Source organism: Electrona antarctica (assembly GCF_951216825.1).
Source record: "Electrona antarctica genome assembly, contig: scaffold_103, whole genome shotgun sequence".
NCBI lineage: Eukaryota > Metazoa > Chordata > Actinopteri > Myctophiformes > Myctophidae > Electrona > Electrona antarctica.
The window spans coordinates 439,114-457,700 of NW_027637143.1; the positions used below are offsets into that span (position 1 = coordinate 439,114).

The window sequence follows — 18,587 nt, forward strand, 5'->3', positions numbered from 1 at the left end:
GATGCTCATGGGCGTGTGCAAGCTGTCTCTGTTTTCTGATGCGCTTCCTTATGTTCCTTAAGCGCTCCTCCAGGAAACCTGTAGCAGGTTTATTTTTTCGAGCAACTGCGTACCAAGCTCCCTGTAAAACAGATTTTATTCATCTTAAATTGGCATAAACCATGAAGAAGGTTACATGGGATTTTGATGAGCAGTCCACAAATGTGTGCGGGACTGTGTACTAGGAAAAACTTGGTAGGTGTGTGTGTTCTGTTTTGTGTGCTGACGGATTAACTTACATAGCCACTGCCTGTAGCAGCTAGAAGACAGGGAAAGTCATGCACCAATGCCATGGCAAGGACTTTCTTGATGTCTCTGTTTGGCCTGTTAAAATAGACGGTTGAAGTTTGTCAAAGAAGAGTGTAAAGATGAGACGGTTATCATTGTCAAATATACGATTCAATAACATAATGTATAAAAGTGTATGTTCACAGAACAATTCATATACAGCTCACTCACGTTTCACCATGGGTGGAAATCAGGTGAGCTACAAGAAGTCTCGCTAGGGACTTTCTCTGCTTGGTGTTGATGGAGCTCTGTACATCCAAACTCCGTAGTATTTCCCTCCCCTGAAGTGTGTCTTGCAGAATCTGGCGTATTGACTATAAAACATAATGAATCACAATGAAAAACTGCCAAATTCTTTTGAGGACTTTTCTTTCTCAAATGTTTAGGTTCAGGAGTTATACTGGCTCAGGAGTGCAGTCTGCAGAAAGAAAAGAAAGACAAGAGAAAGGGCATAGAAAAAAGACAAAGACTAGACTAGGACAACAAGAACTGTGTGGTACTGTAAAATTAAAAAAATATATATTATAAAATATTTTCTTAAGTTCTCTTTTTTTAAGTTTCTTTTTTTGCATTTTCACTGGGATTTTTTTAGTCAATACTTAAGAGGGAGGGAGGTGGGCTGACGCGCTGTCAGCTTGGAATCATACAGAATGGGCGGTACTTCCCACGCCGCCTATTCATCTACCAGATTACCTGATTACCCGACACCTGCGGGCCAACGCCCAGGTAGTATATAATCCCCTGCCTCTCTCAATCTCACAACTCTCCCGGGGAAGCACGCATACCTACGGCGCACGGTAAGACAGACCCATATTCCCCCCCTCTCTAAATAGCAGTATGATGATGATGATGATAAGGTAGTAATGTGTATTCTCTTACCTCACAGGCCGTTCCAATACTGGATGTATGACACCGTTGGGCTCTGAGGCTATGGCACTGAACTTTCCCTATAACCCCCACCTGTGTTCGATGAGAAGCCCTGGCATGAGTCCTACTTACCGGTAGACGCTCCTCCTCCCCCCCTGTAAGAAAATACATTATTATTTAGTTGCATTTGATTTGGCATATTATGCAAAACCCCTCCTTGGCTGGAATGGCAAGGCTGCACATTATGCAAACCTGGAATAGCAAGGCTGTCCTAGAGGGGAGGGAAGGAAAACCATAAAAGAAACCCACTTACCTGATACGGTCCTCGGCTGGTCCGCTGCTGCTGCTCCTCCTTGCTGCCCCCCCCCCCGCTGAAAAGGAAGAAATGAACTGTTGTCTAGATGCACTTACCTTGTCTCTACCTTTTCTGTGAAATAAAAACCGTGCCAGAGTGGCCAAATATGCAACCGAATCCTGTGTGACTTGTGTAGAACAGCGACCCCAACAACTTACAAATGTTGGTACCAGCTGCAGGTTCAACACACAGGTTGGTTGTAGATTGTCGATTCCTACATTGGTGCCGTTGTGGATTCTGAATGTGGATTCTTCCACTGGTGCTGGTGCCGGTGCCACAGAAGCACCTTGAGAACCCTCTGCAAAACTTGGTGTGTTAATCTGTAGAGAATCATAGTTAAATTAATGGACTATAGAGCGTCGCAGTCCCTTACCATGGACCAGGAAATGAATCCCAATGCATTTTTCCCATAGACAGTCTTTAAAGACCTTTTAAGCGTCGTACGAAGCCAACTCGAGTCGTGACAAATCATGACAACACACAAATAATTACATAGAAGAAAAACAAAGTGTTGTAACCTGCGGTTTTTTCTACTTTCTAATTCTTTGTTTGGCCCGAAAAGTTTGTTGTCATGATTTGTCACGACAAGAGTTGGCTTTGTCCACGGTGTAAACGTCTTTAAATAAATACTTTCTGAAATGTCTATGAGGAAAATGAACGGAGAATCATTTCCTGGGCCATGGTAAGGGGCGGGACTGCAACGCTCTATTCCAAAGACTTCTTAAAACATACAGATGAGACAGAGCCAACTTCCGACTTGTTGGCCATAAGCTAATTTACATCTGTAGTCCCTGAGCAGGCTCTTAAAATGGTAGTAAAACTAAACATACAATGACACATACAGTACAATGCAATACAATACAATTCAATACAGATAAAAGAAAGACAGAGTGTATAGTGTGCCAGCACACAGCACCATGCGTTGATGCCATGTGTGCATATGTGCCAGCACCCAACACTATGTCCATATAAAAACACAGAACAGATAAAAGAAAGACTTAGTGGGCCAGCACACAACACCATGCGTTGATGCCATGTGTGCATGTGCCAGCACCCAACACTATGTCCATATAAAAACACAGAACAGATAAAAGAAAGACGTAGTGGGCCAGCACACAGCACCATGCGTTGATGCCATGTGTGCATATGTGCCAGCACCCAACACTATGTCCATATAAAAACACAGAACAGATAAAAGAAAGACGTAGTGGGCCAGCACACAACACCATGCGTTGATGCCATGTGTGCATATGTGCCAGCACCCAACACTATGTCCATATAAAAACACAGAACAGATAAAAGAAAGACGTAGTGGGCCAGCACACAACACCATGCGTTGATGCCATGTGTGCATGTGCCAGCACCCAACACTATGTCCATACAAAAACACAAATGTAACCTGTATGTAATTGGACCGCTTTTCCAGACAACACTAAATCTCTACTCAAATTCTCTTTATCAAAAATAGCAGAACTACAAGCTCACAACATGTTCCAAATGGCCCGCTTGGAGCTTGTAGATCTGCTATTTTTTGCAAATCGCCCCCCAGAATATGGATAAAGTGGTTAATAGACTCTGTATCTAAGCGAAATGTAGTAACTGTCATCTCTGTACGATTTCACAGCATGGAGACTGTGATAGTCCATAAGAGAACTCTGGTCGACAGCAAAGACACTAGTGGTTGCCTCAACGCAATGAGCAAACAAATTTCTATCAAAACCCACAGTGTCCCACTTTTGGGCAACAAGCTTGACTGATTGATTGATGACTACAATGTTTTTCACTAAGCCAAACTGAGGCTCTCCATCATCATCATAGGACAGAAAACTTCCGATCAAACCTAAAATGTTTTACTCACAAGTTCCTTGTGGTGTTTCTGAAACTTGACACGCTGTCCGATTTTTGGTATTAGTGCTGCAATGGCATTGGTGTCCAACAATAGGAAACTCTCCTCATCAACCTCCTCCTCTGAAATTCAAGAATGAAAATAAAGAAATAAGTAAATGTTGTTACAAATGTAGGCCAGTCACAATTATTACAATTTTAAAACACATTGAGAGCCCATGCAAAACTGCCCAAAAATCACTTTCACCTAGAAAATCCATTCACATTTTTTATAATTCAGCTGACTGTGGAGACACATGCTGGAACTTTTTACTTTGAAATGTTTTATAGTTTGAGTTATTGAATTTAAACGCCAAATGCATTCTCAATGGCGAAAACAAACTTTGGCACCACGTATTAAAAAAAAAAAAACAATGATTTTTTTATTTTATTTACATAGTCGTCCACATTTTTGGGAGGATTAGCAGCCAGAAATATCTACAAGCTCACAATGCAATCTGTTGTGAGCTTGTAAATCTGCAATTTTGTTTTTTAGCAACAAATGGTGTGGATTTAGTAACAAACTGGATATGGCTTCCTTAAAATATATCAAAATAGTTTATAGTACAACATTGCCTCAATAAAAATGTATTTACCTTTAAATGTCTCAATTAAATTAGAGAGTTGCCATGCAGTCAGCATCTCTGCAACAAAACTGTCCATGGTGAAACTCCATGACTAGAATGAAATCAGATTATCTAAATTAGAAAACAGAATGACTTGACATTTATTGTAAACTTAGCGAATGTAGTAATAATTTGTGATGAGGCAACCTGCGTTTGCACTACAAAAACAAATAACTATCGAAATTGGTTCTAGCTTGCAAAGCCTATTCTAGTTTAGGCACTGCCGGTCACCGAGGCTAACTGCCGGTAGAATACAAAAATATAGCCGTATATAGTAAAAGCAGTATAAAGCAGACGAAATAACTATCTTTACATGAAGTCAATGTAATCATTCACGGTGTATTGTCACTGTTCTCATGCATGCAACATGCTAACCATGCTATGTTTAGGCACAACGCTGCCTGTCACCGAGGCTAACTGCCGGTAGAATACAAAAATATAGCCGTATATAGTAAAAGCAGTATAAAGCAGACGAAATAACTATCTTTACATGAAGTCAATGTAATCATTCACGGTGTATTGTCCCTGTTCTCATGCATGCAACATGCTAACCATGCATGCTATGTTGTCAACACTGCCGGTCACCGAGGATAACACCATGCTAACCATGCTAGCCATTAGCCCCTCTGCTCATAGTAGCCTATGAATCATAACTATCATATGCTATGATAGTTATCCCATGACGTCTCGTTTCTGTTTTGCCAACATGGAGGCTAAAGCAAAGCTAGGCCTCATAGTAGTTTAATACAAGTAATAAAAAGAAAACTCACGATGGATAAACGCCGGTCGGGTGAACTGAGCTGAACTCTGTTGTTGTTGTTGGTGGTTTGTTCACTGCTCAGCCGAGTCAGCCCGCGCTTTTCTGTAACGTGTGTGTGTGTGTGTGTGTGTGTGTGTCACGTGTGTTGTGTGCGCGCGCCGCGCGGGTGCTGGGAAGTGACGTAGAAAGTACAAAACAGAGTTATATTGCCTCCTCAGACAACAGCTATATTGAAGAAAAGCTTTTAGATCTAATAAACAGAAAATCCCAAAGCGCGCGCGAGTGGCATACTGGGAACTTAAAGGTACACACACAGTCCCACTGGCAAATGTCACAAATGTGTTTTTCTGTTCAGGCTGTTAATTTGTTTCCTTTTGTACGCAATTAATCAATTGATTGTTTTATTAACAGTTTGCAGAATTACAGTACATATCCAATCGTGTCACCCCACTGGGGGTGTTTTTGGGGGTCTCAAGGTTCGGGGACCCCTGGGGACCCCCAGGGACCCCCACATGGTAGCTCTTTCATTTCTCAACCGTTTTGCACAGGGGTGGGTTTGTTGGAGTCGTGTCACCCCCCTGGGGGCGTTTTTGGGGGTCTCAAGGTTCGGGGACCCCTGGGGACCCCCAGGGACCCCCACATGGTAACTCTTTAATTTCTCAACCGTTTTGGACACAAATGCACCCAGTGTCACAAATGCACCCAGAAACGATATATTTCAAATGTTTTAAAATAATCAAGGGGTATGTATCCCCACTTACTTTTTCGACCCGATTCCAACGGTTGTGGTCTCATCTCTCTACAATGTCAGGAAGTGGGTGTAAACGCCTACTATCGGTCCCTTGCCCTCGAAACACGTCTGGAAAAAAGTGAGACAATTTTCGGACTCAGCACGACAAGCTGAACACGCTGATATGTGTTTCCCAGCACACGGACTTACGGTTCTCTTAATTGGCTAGCGTTAGGGTTAGTTTTCAATGCACGATAGCTCAGGAACGATAGGTCCGTCAGCCAAGTAATTCACATGGGCGCGTACAGCTCTCCAAGATCTACGCTCCGATAGGTCCGCCCTTCTCGTGCGACACCCGTAGCAAGAGTTCTCCAACTCTGACCTGTAATCCACAAGCTTTATAGACATGGTAAACCTTAGAGTGTATTGAATGGTGAAATGCTAACCCTAATTTTGAGAACCACAGGTCCGTGTGCGGGGAGACACATATTGGCGCGTTCGTCAAATCGATAGCTATGCGTGGATGTAAGGCACGCCCATTTTCGACCTTTGTGGGAGGAGCTATCGCGCCTCAAAGTCTAACCCTAGTTTTCAGAACCACATGACCGTGTGTGGAGAAACACATATCAGATTGTTCGTCCTGACAAGCTATAGAACATACTAAAATATGGGCCTCTAATATCTAATGGTTTTTGACTTAGTGGCCTTAGAGAGGCTAGAAAAATAACAGAACATTTATTTTCAACGGGACCAATTCCATTAAATCCAGCGTGAAAAAGTGAGTCAGAATGAGTAGTTTTTATAAAAAAAAAAAAATATTTGTGTTTGTGGGGTCCAAAAAACGTGTCTAAAAAAATATCTAAAATATTTAGAAGTGTCGTAGAGACTTGAAACCAATTCCATTGGATTCCCCGTGCTTCAGACATGGATAGACACCCTTTGTTTTAGAAAAATTGGTTTTTCCCTGTCGTCTATAGCTTAAAAGGGGCTCGACGCCGCACAGGGGTCATGGGCGTGACCTTTAATAGTTAGAAGTGTCGTAGAGACTCATGACCAAGTTCAATGGATTCAGCTTGATGAGACGAAGAAGAAATTTGCCTGCTCAAAACAAACGGACAAAATTTGGATTTTTAATTGATTTTAACGCGTTGGAGGCCACTAAAAATCCAATTTTGTAAGGATTCCTCTAAATACACTTCCCCCCCTATGTCAAGTAAGGGAAATCTAATGGTGTTAGTTTTAACTGTCTAGAAGACTTAGAAATGGGTCAAATTGCTGTTTGAAAGTTTAAAAAATTCATATTTTCTCGAATTTTAGTCATTTTGCTCCAAAACTCCTTCTACCCCCACTAAACCAATGGCGCTGAATCAGAATATGTAGGTTATATCTCAACCCGACAACCAGAAGTGCCTTAAGTTACCATGTGGGGGGTCCCTGGGGGGTCCCTGGGGGTCCCCGAACCTTGAGACCCCCCACCCCCCCCGTCGTCGTCCACTCACACACTTAACAGCCTTTGTATTGAGTTTGTGCTTGAAATGTACTGTAATTCTGCAAACTGTTAATAAATATTTCAATCAATCAATCAATCAAGTGGGAAAATCAATAAAGCCAACCTCTGGGTTAAAATAACCCAGCGCTTTGACCCAGGGGTTACCCAGGGTGATGGGTAGACAGAACAACCCAGCAGTGTGTTTACATTAACCAAATAAACCAGAATAATGGCTGAACGAAATTAACCCAGCAACCTCTGGGTTAAAATAACCCAGGCAGGTGTTCAAGCGCTTTGACCCAGGGGTTACCCAGGGTGATGGGTAGACAGAACAACCCAGCAGTGTGTTTACAGTAACCAAATAAACCAGAATAATGGCTGAACGAAATTAACCCAGCAAGGTGTTCATAGAAATAGCCCAAGACTTCTCTGTGTGTAGCGCCACCATCAGGCTCTGAGCCACTCTGCTACACTATAGCGCCACCATCAGGCTGTGAGCCACTCTGCTACACTATAGCGCCACCATCAGGCTGTGAGCCACTCTGCTACACTATAGCGCCACCATCAGGCTGTGAGCCACTCTGCTACACTATAGCGCCACCATCAGGCTGTGAGCCACTCTGCTACACTATAGCACCACCATCAGGCTGTGAGCCACTCTGCTACACTATAGCGCCACCATCAGGCCGTGAGCCACTCTGCTACACTATAGCGCCACCATCAGGCCGTGAGCCACTCTGCTACACTATAGCGCCACCATCAGGCTGTGAGCCACTCTGCTACACTATAGCGCCAACATCAGGCTGTGAGCCACTCTGCTACACTATAGCACCACCATCAGGCTGTGAGCCACTCTGCTACACTATAGCGCCACCATCAGGCTGTGAGCCACTCTGCTACACTATAGCGCCACCATCAGGCTGTGAGCCACTCTGCTACACTATAGCACCACCATCAGGCTGTGAGCCACTCTGCTACACTATAGCGCCACCATCAGGCTGTGAGCCACTCTGCTACACTATAGCGCCACCATCAGGCTGTGAGCCACTCTGCTACACTATAGCGCCACCATCAGGCTGTGAGCCACTCTGCTACACTATAGCGCCACCATCAGGCTGTGAGCCACTCTGATACACTATAGCGCCACCATCAGGCCGTGAGCCACTCTGCTACACTAACATGAATACGTCTCCTTTGTTCATGAATGAATGACCCTAAAACAAATGTACGTGCACGCACACGCACACACTTCTTCATGTCATCCATTGGTGAAAACACAGTGCTCTCAGACAGAGTTTGTCGTGTAAGCATGGAGGAGAAGCAGGCGTCAACACACGCACACGCACACGCACACGCACACACACACACACACACACACACACACACACACACACACACACACACACACACACACACACACACACACACGTCAACAGAAGAGCAGGTGTTCAGGCAGTCATGGTGTTTGGGGTGTGAACAACATCACATTTTGTACTGGAGTGAAAGTGTCAATACTGTAATATAGAAATACTCTACAGTTTGAATAAAACTTGATTAAAATGTACAGTTTTCTAAAAAAAAAAACATGTTTCTATGTCAGTCAGTGGTTCTCAAACATTGTAATTTCAAGGACCCCCAAAAATATATGTAATTGGCCGCCGACCCCCATCTGAAAACATGTTGTTACAGGGACCCCAGAAGCAAAGATGTGAGTTAAAAACGTTCACTCTGAAAGAATATATATTCAAAGATGTGCGCCATTTTCACGATTTTTCAAAAATAGCAGATCTACAAGCTCGTAGCGCGGCACCGAGTGCCGCGCTATGAGCTTGTAGGTCTGCTATTTTTCAACAGCTAAAGCATAACATAATGCTTAAAACACCAAAAGGGATTCCCGCCCAACATGGGTTGAAGCACCAATAGTAGAAAGTAGTCTTTATCCACAATATCTTATTTCACGTTTTCAAATGTGGTATACTAATCATTTGAAAATAGCCAATCTGCAAGTATAGATTAAAGTAAAGCTCACAATGCGTCGACGCATTGTGAGCTTGTAGATCTGCTGAATGTAGATTATTACGATCAAAAAGACTGAACAGGACGTCGGGATAAGGGAATGAAGTTTCGCTTTTTTATAAGAAAGAAAGTGGTATGAATCCTTTGGCATTACTCGTCATGCGAGGTTTCTCTCGGCTACTGGCTGCTAGTATTGCTCAATCTCAGTGGCGTGCACAGACATTTAGAGGGGCAGGTGCTCAAGTTAAAAAAGGGCACCTTGTGCAGCGCGTGGAACCGGCCGGTTGCCTTAATCCATTTTGGGCGGGAACCCCTTTTGGTGTTAGCATTATGTTATGCTTTAGCTATTTAAAAATAGCAGATCTACAAGCTCATAGCGCGCCACTCGGTGGCGCGCTATGAACTTGTAGGTCTGCTATTTTTGAAAAATCAAAAAAAAAGAAGAAAAAAAAAAAGTTTTTTTTTCTTTTTTTTCCAAAAGGGCACATTGCCAAAAGGGCAGGGGGTGCTCTAGCACCCCCTAGTGTCTATCTGTGCACGCCACTGCTCAATCTCCACTTGGGTCACAACAAAGAAAACCTGGCTTTTTCCCCGGACATCCGACGCTAGTCACAAAGCATCATGGGACATGATGCATCATGGGACATGATGCATCATGGGACATGATGCATCATGGGACATGCAGTTTTAGTAAACGCTTTGTTATTAATGCAATTAGAAATCGCAATTCTAAATGAAATCAATATAGACTGTAAATAAATCAATTATTTTCTTAACTCAATCAAGTCCTTTTAAACTGTAACTATTCATACTATGCAATACACAGATTTTAACCATTATGCAAATATGAACTATGTAAGCAACATTAAGTTACAACACTGATATTTTCAAATGGCCGGAATGTATGTGTACGGCTGAAGTGGTTGTTTGGTAATAATAATCTAAATCTACAATGCAAATTATGCAACTAGTACAGTTTTCACATTGCAGCGCCCCTGTAGAGCCCCTGTAGAGCCCAGCGCCCCTGTAGAACCCCTGTAGAGCCCAGCACCCCTGTAGAGCCCAGCGCCCCTGTAGAGCCCCTGTAGAGCCCAGCGCCCCTGTAGAGCCCCTGTAGAGCCCAGCGCCCCTGTAGAGCCCAGCGCCCCTGTAGAGCCCCTGTAGAGCCCAGCGCCCCTGTAGAGCCCCTGTAGAGCCCAGCGCCCCTGTAGAGCCCAGCGCCCCTGTAGAGCCCCTGTAGAGCCCAGCGCCCCTGTAGAGCCCAGCGCCCCTGTAGAGCCCAGCGCCCCTGTAGAGCCCCTGTAGAGCCCAGCGCCCCTGTAGAGCCCCTGTAGAGCCCAGCGCCTCTGTAGAGCCCAGCGCCCCTGTAGAGCCCCTGTAGAGCCCAGCGCCCCTGTAGAGCCCCTGTAGAGCCCAGCGCCCCTGTAGAGCCCAGCGCCCCTGTAGAGCCCCTGTAGAGCCCAGCGCCCCTGTAGAGCCCCTGTAGAGCCCAGCGCCCCTGTAGAGCCCAGCGCCCCTGTAGAGCCCCTGTAGAGCCCAGCGCCCCTGTAGAGCCCCTGTAGAGCCCCTGTAGAGCCCCTGTAGAGCCCAGCGCCCCTGTAGAGCCCCTGTAGAGCCCAGCGCCCCTGTAGAGCCCAGCGCCCCTGTAGAGCCCCTGTAGAGCCCAGCGCCCCTGTAGAGCCCCTGTAGAGCCCAGCGCCCCTGTAGAGCCCAGCGCCCCTGTAGAGCCCCTGTAGAGCCCAGCGCCCCTGTAGAGCCCAGCGCCCCTGTAGAGCCCAGCGCCCCTGTAGAGCCCAGCGCCCCTGTAGAGCCCCTGTAGAGCCCAGCGCCCCTGTAGAGCCCAGCGCCCCTGTAGAGCCCCTGTAGAGCCCAGCGCCCCTGTAGAGCCCAGCACCCCTGTAGAGCCCCTGTAGAGCCCAGCGCCCCTGTATAGCCCCTGTAGAGCCCAGCGCCCCTGTAGAGCCCCTGTAGAGCCCAGCGCCCCTGTAGAGCCCCTGTAGAGCCCAGCGCCCCTGTAGAGCCCAGCGCCCCTGTAGAGCCCCTGTAGAGCCCAGCGCCCCTGTAGAGCCCAGCGCCCCTGTAGAGCCCAGCGCCCCTGTAGAGCCCAGCGCCCCTGTAGAGCCCTGTAGCCCTGTAGAGCCCCTGTAGAGCCCAGCGCCCCTGTAGAGCCCAGCGCCCCTGTAGAGCCCAGCGCCCCTGTATAGCCCTGTAGAGCCCCTGTAGAGCCCAGCGTCCCTGTAGAGCCCAGCGCCCCTGTAGAGCCCAGCGCCCCTGTAGAGCCCTGTAGCCCTGTAGAGCCCCTGTAGAGCCCAGCGCCCCTGTAGAGCCCTGTAGAGCCCCTGTAGAGCCCAGCGCCCCTGTAGAGCCCTGTAGCCCTGTAGAGCCCCTGTAGAGCCCAGCGCCCCTGTAGAGCCCAGCGCCCCTGTAGAGCCCAGCGCCCCTGTAGAGCCCTGTAGCCCTGTAGAGCCCCTGTAGAGCCCAGCGCCCCTGTAGAGCCCAGCACCCCTGTAGAGCCCTGTAGCCCTGTAGAGCCCCTGTAGAGCCCAGCGCCCCTGTAGAGCCCAGCGCCCCTGTAGAGCCCAGCGCCCCTGTAGAGCACTGTAGCCCTGTAGAGCCCCTGTAGAGCCCAGCGCCCCTGTAGAGCCCAGCGCCCCTGTAGAGCCCAGGATTACATTAGAATAACTAGTACAGTTTTCACATTGCAGCCCCTGTAGAGCCCAGGATAGAGCCTGTAGGGATAGCCCCTGTAGAGCCCAGGATAGAGCCTGTAGGGATAGCCCCTGTAGAGCCCAGGATAGAGCCTGTAGGGATAGCCCCTGTAGAGCCCAGGATAGAGCCTGTAGGGATAGCCCCTGTAGAGCCCAGGATAGAGCCTGTAGGGATAGCCCCTGTAGAGCCCAGGAGAGAGCCTGTAGGGATAGCCCCTGTAGAGCCCAGGATAGAGCCTGTAGGGATAGCCCCTGTAGAGCCCAGGATAGAGCCTGTAGGGATAGCCCCTGTAGAGCCCAGGAGAGAGCCTGTAGGGATAGCCCCTGTAGAGCCCAGGATAGAGCCTGTAGGGATAGCCCCTGTAGAGCCCCTGTAGAGCCCAGCGCCCCTGTAGAGCCCAGGATTACATTAGAATCTAATGATTAGATAATTGACACTGGGTGAAAAAATGGGTTACTAAATGTGTCCAAATTTGACTCAGGGACTGCCATGGGATTTGTTTGAGTTTTCGTTTTTTTCATGTCATGTGAAAGCAAGTACAGTAGACAGTACAGAGTACAGTACAGAGTACAGTAGAAGGTACAGAGTACAGTACAGAGTACAGTAGACAGTACAGAGTACAGTACAGAGTACAGTAGACCGTACAGAGTACAGTACAGAGTACAGTAGAAGGTACAGAGTACAGTACAGAGTACAGTAGACAGTACAGAGTACAGTACAGAGTACAGTAGACAGTACAGAGTACAGTACAGAGTACAGTAGACGGTACAGAGTACAGTACAGAGTACAGTAGAAGGTACAGAGTACAGTACAGAGTACAGTAGACAGTACAGAGTACAGTACAGTAGACAGTACAGAGTACAGTACAGAGTACAGTAGAAGGTACAGAGTACAGTACAGAGTACAGTAGAAGGTACAGAGTACAGTACAGAGTACAGTAGAAGGTACAGAGTACAGTACAGAGTACAGTAGACAGTACAGAGTACAGTACAGAGTACAGTAGACCGTACAGAGTACAGTACAGAGTACAGTAGACAGTACAGAGTACAGTAGACAGTACAGAGTACAGTACAGAGTACAGTAGACAGTACAGAGTACAGTAGACAGTACATAGACAGTACAGAGTACAGTAGACAGTACAGAGTACAGTAGACAGTACAGAGTACATAGACAGTACAGAGTACAGTAGACAGTACAGAGTACAGTACAGAGTACAGTAGACAGTACAGAGTACAGTAGACAGTACAGAGTACAGTACAGAGTACAGTAGACAGTACAGAGTACAGTATACAGTACAGAGTACAGTACCGAGTACAGTAGACAGTACAGAGTACAGTACAGAGTACATAGACAGTACAGAGTACAGTAGACAGTACAGAGTACAGTACAGAGTACAGTAGACAGTACAGAGTACAGTAGACAGTACAGTACAGAGTACAGTAGACAGTACAGAGTACAGTATACAGTACAGAGTACATAGACAGTACAGAGTACAGTAGACAGTACAGAGTACAGTAGACAGTACAGAGTACAGTAGACAGTACAGAGTACAGTACAGAGTACAGTAGACAGTACAGAGTACAGTAGACAGTACAGAATACAGTACAGAGTACAGTAGACAGTACAGAGTACAGTAGACAGTACAGAGTACAGTACAGAGTACAGTAGACAGTACAGAGTACAGTAGACAGTACAGTAGACAGTACAGAGTACAGTAGACAGTACATAGACAGTACAGAGTACAGTAGACAGTACAGAGTACAGTAGACAGTACATAGACAGTACAGAGTACAGTAGACAGTACAGAGTACAGTACAGAGTACAGTAGACAGTACAGAGTACAGTAGACAGTACAGAGTACAGTAGACAGTACAGAGTACAGTAGACAGTACATAGACAGTACAGAGTACAGTAGACAGTACAGAGTACAGTACAGAGTACAGTAGACAGTACAGAGTACAGTAGACAGTACATAGACAGTACAGAGTACAGTAGACAGTACAGAGTACAGTACAGAGTACAGTAGACAGTACAGAGTACAGTAGACAGTACAGAGTACAGTACAGAGTACAGTAGACAGTACAGAGTACAGTAGACAGTACAGAGTACAGTAGACAGTACAGAGTACAGTACAGAGTACAGTAGACAGTACAGAGTACAGTACAGAGTACAGTACAGAGTACAGTAGATAGTACAGAGTACAGTAGACAGTAAAGAGTACAGTAGACAGTACAGAGTACAGTACAGAGTACAGTAGACAGTACAGAGTACAGTAGACAGTAAAGAGTACAGTAGACAGTACAGAGTACAGTACAGAGTACAGTAGACAGTACAGAGTACAGTAGACAGTACAGAGTACAGTACAGAGTACAGTAGACAGTACAGAGTACAGTAGACAGTACAGAGTACAGTACAGAGTACAGTAGACAGTACAGAGTACAGTAGACAGTACAGAGTACAGTACAGAGTACAGTAGACAGTACAGAGTACAGTAGACAGTACAGAGTACAGTACAGAGTACAGTAGACAGTACAGAGTACAGTAGACAGTACAGAGTACAGTACAGAGTACAGTAGACAGTACAGAGTACAGTAGACAGTACAGAGTACAGTACAGAGTACAGTAGACAGTACATAGACAGTACAGAGTACAGTAGACAGTACAGAGTACAGTAGACAGTACAGAGTACAGTACAGAGTACAGTAGACAGTACAGAGTACAGTAGACAGTACAGAGTACATTAGACAGTACAGAGTACAGTAGACAGTACAGTAGACAGTACAGAGTACAGTAGACAGTACAGAGTACAGTAGACAGTACAGAGTACAGTACAGAGTACAGTAGACAGTACAGAGTACAGTACAGAGTACAGTAGACAGTACAGAGTACAGTAGACAGTACAGAGTACAGTAGAAGGTACAGAGTACAGTAGACAGTACAGAGTACAGTACAGAGTACAGTAGACAGTACAGAGTACAGTACAGAGTACAGTAGACAGTACAGAGTACAGTAGACAGTACAGAGTACAGTACAGAGTACAGTAGACATTACAGAGTACAGTACAGAGTACAGTAGACAGTACAGAGTACAGTACAGAGTACAGTAGACAGTACAGAGTACAGTAGACAGTACAGAGTACAGTACAGAGTACAGTAGACAGTACAGAGTACAGTAGACAGTACATAGACAGTACAGAGTACAGTACAGAGTACAGTAGACAGTACAGAGTACAGAGTACAGTACAGAGTACAGTAGACAGTACAGAGTACAGTAGACAGTACAGAGTACAGTACAGAGTACAGTACAGAGTACAGTAGACAGTACACAGTACAGTAGACAGTACAGAGTACAGTACAGAGTACAGTACAGAGTACAGTAGACAGTACACAGTACAGTAGACAGTACAGAGTACAGTAGACAGTACAGAGTACAGTACAGAGTACAGTAGACAGTACACAGTACAGTAGACAGTACAGAGTACAGTACAGAGTACAGTAGACAGTACAGAGTACAGTACAGAGTACAGTAGACAGTACAGAGTACAGTAGACAGTACAGAGTACAGTAGACAGTACAGAGTACAGTACAGAGTACAGTAGACAGTACACAGTACAGTAGACAGTACAGAGTACAGTAGACAGTACAGAGTACAGTACAGAGTACAGTAGACAGTACAGAGTACAGTACAGAGTACAGTACAGAGTACAGTAGACAGTACAGAGTACAGTACAGAGTACAGTAGACAGTACAGAGTACAGTACAGAGTACAGTACAGAGTACAGTAGACAGTACAGAGTACAGTACAGAGTACAGTAGACCGTACAGAGTACAGTACAGAGTACAGTAGACAGTACAGAGTACAGTAGACAGTACAGAGTACAGTACAGAGTACAGTAGACAGTACAGAGTACAGTAGACAGTACAGAGTACAGTAGACAGTACAGAGTACAGTACAGAGTACAGTAGACAGTACAGAGTACAGTACAGAGTACAGTAGACAGTACAGAGTACAGTACAGAGTACAGTAGACAGTACAGAGTACAGTACAGAGTACAGTAGACAGTACAGAGTACAGTACAGAGTACAGTAGACAGTACAGAGTACAGTACAGAGTACAGTACAGAGTACAGTAGACAGTACAGAGTACAGTACAGAGTACAGTAGACAGTACAGAGTACAGTACAGAGTACAGTACAGAGTACAGTAGACAGTACAGAGTACAGTACAGAGTACAGTACAGAGTACAGTAGACAGTACAGAGTACAGTACAGAGTACAGTAGACCGTACAGAGTACAGTACAGAGTACAGTAGACAGTACAGAGTACAGTAGACAGTACAGAGTACAGTACAGAGTACAGTAGACAGTACAGAGTACAGTAGACAGTACAGAGTACAGTAGACAGTACAGAGTACAGTACAGAGTACAGTAGACAGTACAGAGTACAGTACAGAGTACAGTAGACAGTACAGAGTACAGTAGACAGTACAGAGTACAGTAGACAGTACAGAGTACAGTACAGAGTACACAGAGTACAGTACAGAGTACAGTAGACAGTACAGAGTACAGTACAGAGTACAGTAGACAGTACATAGTACAGTACAGAGTACAGTAGACAGTACAGAGTACAGTACAGAGTACAGTAGACAGTACAGAGTACAGTAGACAGTACAGAGTACAGTAGACAGTACAGAGTACAGTACAGAGTACAGTAGACAGTACAGAGTACAGTAGACAGTACAGTAGACAGTACAGAGTACAGTAGACAGTACAGAGTACAGTAGACAGTACAGTAGACAGTACAGAGTACAGTAGACAGTACAGAGTACAGTAGACAGTACAGAGTACAGTACAGAGTACAGTAGACAGTACAGTAGACAGTACAGTAGACAGTACAGAGTACAGTAGACAGTACAGAGTACAGTAGACAGTACAGAGTACAGTACAGAGTACAGTAGACAGTACAGTAGACAGTACAGAGTACAGTAGACAGTACAAAGTACAGTAGACAGTACAGAGTACAGTACAGAGTACAGTAGACAGTACAGAGTACAGTAGACAGTACAGAGTACAGTAGACAGTACAGAGTACAGAGTACAGTACAGAGTACAGTAGACCGTACAGAGTACAGTACAGAGTACAGTACAGAGTACAGTAGACAGTACAGAGTACAGTAGACAGTACAGAGTACAGAGTACAGTACAGAGTGCAGTACAGAGTACAGTAGACAGTACAGAGTACAGTAGACAGTACAGAGTACAGAGTACAGTACAGAGTACAGTACATAGTACAGTACAGAGTACAGTAGACAGTACAGAGTACAGTAGACAGTACAGAGTACAGAGTACAGTACAGAGTACAGTACAGAGTACAGTAGACAGTACAGTAGACAGTACAGAGTACAGTAGACAGTACAGAGTACAGTAGACAGTACAGAGTACAGTAGACAGTACATAGACAGTACAGAGTACAGTAGACAGTACAGAGTACAGTAGACAGTACAGTAGACAGTACAGAGTACAGTAGACAGTACAGAGTACAGTAGACAGTACATAGACAGTACAGAGTACAGTAGACAGTACAGAGTACAGTAGACAGTACAGAGTACAGAGTACAGTAGACAGTACAGAGTACAGTAGACAGTACAGAGTACAGAGTACAGTAGACAGTACAGAGTACAGTAGACAGTACAGTAGACAGTACAGAGTACAGTAGACAGTACAGAGTACAGTAGACAGTACAGAGTACAGTACAGAGTACAGTAGACAGTACAGTAGACAGTACAGTAGACAGTACAGAGTACAGTAGACAGTACAGAGTACAGTAGACAGTACAGAGTACAGTACAGAGTACAGTAGACAGTACAGTAGACAGTACAGAGTACAGTAGACAGTACAAAGTACAGTAGACAGTACAGAGTACAGTACAGAGTACAGTAGACAGTACAGAGTACAGTAGACAGTACAGAGTACAGTAGACAGTACAGAGTACAGAGTACAGTACAGAGTACAGTAGACCGTACAGAGTACAGTACAGAGTACAGTACAGAGTACAGTAGACAGTACAGAGTACAGTAGACAGTACAGAGTACAGAGTACAGTACAGAGTGCAGTACAGAGTACAGTAGACAGTACAGAGTACAGTAGACAGTACAGAGTACAGAGTACAGTACAGAGTACAGTACATAGTACAGTACAGAGTACAGTAGACAGTACAGAGTACAGTAGACAGTACAGAGTACAGAGTACAGTACAGAGTACAGTACAGAGTACAGTAGACAGTACAGTAGACAGTACAGAGTACAGTAGACAGTACAGAGTACAGTAGACAGTACAGAGTACAGTAGACAGTACATAGACAGTACAGAGTACAGTAGACAGTACAGAGTACAGTAGACAGTACAGTAGACAGTACAGAGTACAGTAGACAGTACAGAGTACAGTAGACAGTACATAGACAGTACAGAGTACAGTAGACAGTACAGAGTACAGTAGACAGTACAGAGTACAGAGTACAGTAGACAGTACAGAGTACAGTAGACAGTACAGAGTACAGAGTACAGTAGACAGTACAGAGTACAGTAGACAGTACAGAGTACAGTACAGAGTACAGTAGACAGTACAGAGTACAGAGTACAGTACAGAGTACAGTACATAGTACAGTACAGAGTACAGTAGACAGTACAGAGTACAGTAGACAGTACAGAGTACAGTAGACAGTACAGAGTACAGAGTACAGTACAGAGTACAGTACAGAGTACAGTAGACAGTACAGTAGACAGTACAGAGTACAGTAGACAGTACAGAGTACAGTAGACAGTACAGAG

At 45.2% G+C, this 18,587-nt stretch overlaps 1 protein-coding gene across 1 annotated transcript in view; it reads right to left on the bottom strand.

Annotated features, from left to right (window-relative positions):
* LOC306919131 (estrogen-related receptor gamma-like) overlaps nt 1-18,587 on the bottom strand; it is a gene marked incomplete at both ends in the record, with an annotated part of 39,315 nt that overhangs the window by 19,957 nt on the left and 771 nt on the right. The window lies entirely within an intron of this gene.